At 42.5% G+C, this 3,984-nt stretch overlaps 1 pseudogene; it reads left to right on the top strand.

The window, feature by feature from the left end:
• On the top strand, positions 1-2,908 carry LOC120199367 (annotated as a pseudogene).
• The last annotated feature ends 1,076 nt before the right edge of the window (positions 2,909-3,984 follow it).

The raw sequence follows: 3,984 nt of genomic DNA, 5'->3' as shown, positions 1-3,984 counted from the left end.
GCTTCGAATTTTCTTCAGTTAACCTCTACTCCTGCATGGAAGTCACGGGGGAATCATGATCCGGCAAGTACCGGCAGATTTTCCCGGCTAAATGCGAGAAACCGTAATTCGTTGTTTTTTATATAATCCTCGCGAACTAGTAGGAGAAGAAAACGATGACAATAACCACGACGATATCCACAAACAACCGAGACAATAAGCAGAACCTTTCAGTGAAACTCCAAGGAGTTGCCAAAATTTTCATTATTTTCATTTAAGTCCCTTTGCAATGGCTGCCACGAGTAATACAACAACGACTCCAGTAGACTCGGTCTCAGCTGACGAGTTAGCAGCCAAGACCGTGCACAAAAGGTACGATGGGTTAGTGATGGTTCGAACCAAGGCTATAAAAGGTAAAGGAGCATGGTATTGGACACATCTGGACCCATGCTCGTTAGTAACACCGATACCGGACTCCCCAAAGCTGTAAAACTCCGATGCTCTTTGTGCGACGCTGTTTTCTCGGCGTCTAATCCTTCAAGAACAGCATCAGAACATCTAAAGAGGGGAACATGTCCCAACTTTAACATTCTTGTTAAACCCATTCTTCTGTTCCTCCATCTCCGACAACGATGGCTGCAGGAACAGCTACTCAAGGTAATAGAAAACGAAGTTCTTCGGTCACGGTAACCGCCACCGGCCAGGTCCTTGTTGCCTCCGGTTCGGGTTCTATTTCTGGTTCTGGTCCGGGTTGTTCTTATCAGGCTACGCCATTGGCTATTGTTGATCCTTCAAGGTTATGTGGGGAGTTAGCTTACTCGCCGTCGCCTGGGGTGCTTGTGACGACGAGTGGTGGAAGTTTGGCGACACAAAATCAGCACCATTTGGTTTTATCTGGAGGTAAAGAGGATTTAGGTGATTTGGCTATGTTGGAAGATAGTAAAAGAAGCTAAAAACTCCTAAAACTTCATCCGGGCCAACATTAAGCAAATCCCAGATTGATTGTGCAGTTGATTTGTTAGCCGATTGGATTTACGAGTGTTGTGGGTCGGTTTCATTCTCGAGTCTCGAACATCCAAAGTTCAGAGCTTTCTTAATCAGGTCGGTTTCCGCCAGTTTCAAGGAGGGAGCTTGCTGGGAGTAGATTGGATGTTAAGTATGAGTGAAAGCTGAATCCGAGGCAAGGATTAGAGATACTATGTTCTTTCAGGTTTCATCCGATGGGTGGAAAGATAGCAGCGGTGGTAGTGGCGAGCGGAGCTTGGTGAACTTGACCGTGAATTTGCCCAATGGGACTAGTTTGTATCGAAGTGCAGCCTTTGTTAGTGGTTTTGTTCCTTCAAAATATGCAGAGGAGGTGCTGTGGGAAACGGTGACCGGCATTTGCAGTAATGCCGTGCAGCAGTGTGTAGGTATTGTTGCCGATAAGTTCAAGGCTAAAGCATTGAAGAATTTGGAGAATCAGCACCATTGGATGGTTAATCTATGTTGTCAGTTTCAGGGTTTCAACAGTTTGATCAAGGACTTCACCAAGGAGCTTCCTTTGTTCAAGACAGTGACTTATAACGCCTTGAAGCTTGCAAATTTCATAAATATCACGCCTCAATTTCGGACTAGTTTTGAAAAGTATCTGTTACAGGAGTGTGGGAGTGCAGGGTTACTGAAGGTGCCTTTGCGTGATCAAGAGAGCTTGAATTTGGACATGTTTATGCAATGATTCAAGATATATTGAACTCTGCCCGGGCACTTCAGTTGGTTTTACTTGATGAACATATAAAATGGTATCAATGGAAGATCCAGTTGCTGGGGACGTGGCTGAGATAATTCGAGATATGGGGTTTTGGAATGATTTGGAGGCAGTGCATTCATTGGTTAAATTGATCAAGGAAATGGCACAAGAGATTGAGGCCGAAAGACCATTAGTTGGGCAATGTCTGCCACTTTGGGAAGATCTCAGAGCCAAGGTGAAGGATTGGTGTTTTAAATTTCACATTGCAGAAGGTCCAGTACAGAAAGTGATTGAAAGACGGTTTGAGAAGAACTACCACCCGGCTTGGGCTGCCGCATATATACTCGATCCACTTTATTTGATAAAAGACATGAGTGGGAAGTACCTTCCCCCTTTTAAATACTTGACGGCTGATCAAGAAAGGATGTTGATAAGCTGATAACCAGGCTTGTATCGAGGGAGGAGGCTCATATTGCTCTTATGGAACTTATGAAATGGAGAACAGAAGGGCTTGATCCGGTATACGCTCGAGCTGTGCAGATGAAGGAAGGAGATCCTATCACTGGGAAGATGAAAATGCTAATCCCCAAAGCAGTAGGCTTGTATGGGAAACTTATCTTACCGGGTTCAAGTCCTTAGGAAAAGTTGCAGTTAGGCTTATTTTCCTCCATGCAACCTCGTGCGGATGTAAATGCAAACGGTCATTGTTGAGATGGATAGGTGCTCATGGGGATTCAAGGGTCGGCATGGAGAGGGCTCAAAAGTTGTTTATTCATTGCAGCACACTCCAAGCTCGACTGGAGGGTTTTTTCTAGCGATGAAGAGAAGGATGCAGAGCTTTTCGCATTGGAAAACGGTGAGGATGATGTGTTAAATGAGGTTCTTGTTGAAACATCCTCAGTAACGTTTTTATTTTTCTCCATTTCTTTATATTTTGAAAATTGTAGGATTTTTGAATTCTTTTCACGACTTTCTTTTCTCCATTTTTGTACTAGCTTCCTCAGAATATTTTAGGGGTCAGGTGGGACGAAATGAACATTGACTGGGATTGAATATCTGTACTCATACGACTGCTTAGCCTAACAGTTTGAGCATTTGCAGAAAAGTCTTCTAGTGTGTAAAAACATATATAGATATCTGCATGAATAGAAGTTACGAAACAGGGAGAACACTGTAATTTTTTCTCCTCTAGGATTCTTTATTTAACATATCTTGACTGTGTATTCATTTTAGGTTTACAAACAAGCATTCGTTTAACATAAAACACTTATGAACCATAGACCTGTCACTTGAGTGATACCGAAGCTATGCAATTAGGTTTGGCTTGTATGCTACCTTCTGTATGCGCTTTTTTGTTTATGGAACTCACAATATATTAGTGTCCTTAAGAATCCTGAAAAAAAAAAGCAGGTTCATTTGTAGTCCAAATCCACCATTTTATGAATTAATCTTGTAAACACTTCTGCCTGAAAAAAGTGTCACTTTGTTTCCTTATTTAGATCTTAAGATGCAGCTGGTCCCTGCATGACCGTCTCATTTCCATTCTAAACAAGCGCGATCAGCAGTCTTTGTAGCTTTCAAACATGTCCAATTTGGATGTATAATTTGATCTTTGATGTATAACTTCCTAATAAAAACCAAGGGTTTTTGGGAACTTGACTTGGCTGCTTGGTGGTCCTTCATACATACTCATCTAAAGGGTCTTTCTGCAAACTGAACTTGGACCAAAACCGGTAATTGTCTCTACCATGATACCCAAAACTGTATAAGGTTTCTGCCTGTGTATGCGAAGTGTTCAGTTTTTGTGACCGGTGAGGTGATGCAATCAATCATTTTAACGGGATGAAAACTGCAATCAGAACTCCAAGTTTAATCTCCACTTCTCTGAACTTGGTTAAAAGTACATTTTCATCAGAAATGTTTGTGTTCACAAACATTGGTAAAACCAATTATTGCCAGTTGAACAATGAATTTAAATATCATTATGCTGAATGTCTTTTATTTGTTGGCAGGAGCATACGAGAAAGATATTGTGGGACTGGAAAGGCCACCATAAGAGGGGTTGGGCGTTAGTATTGTTGGACCATGATTGCAGAGGAATTTGACAAGGAAGTGAGTTTTCGGCAAGGTGGATGTGTCGATTTGCAATAGGTTCGTCGAGCAGGTCGGGTGGATGGCAAACCGAATTTCAGTACGCCGGTCAGCAACCTCGGAAGGACCCTAGGGACCTGGCCTTTTCTAGCCGGAGGAGCACTTGTACAAGTCTCGTGTCTTTC

The sequence above is a fragment of the Hibiscus syriacus genome, unplaced genomic scaffold, assembly GCF_006381635.1.
Source record: "Hibiscus syriacus cultivar Baekdansim isolate YM2019G1 unplaced genomic scaffold, ASM638163v2 tig00005411_pilon, whole genome shotgun sequence".
Lineage (NCBI taxonomy): Eukaryota > Viridiplantae > Streptophyta > Magnoliopsida > Malvales > Malvaceae > Hibiscus > Hibiscus syriacus.
This window is presented reverse-complemented; position numbering and strand designations above follow the sequence as displayed.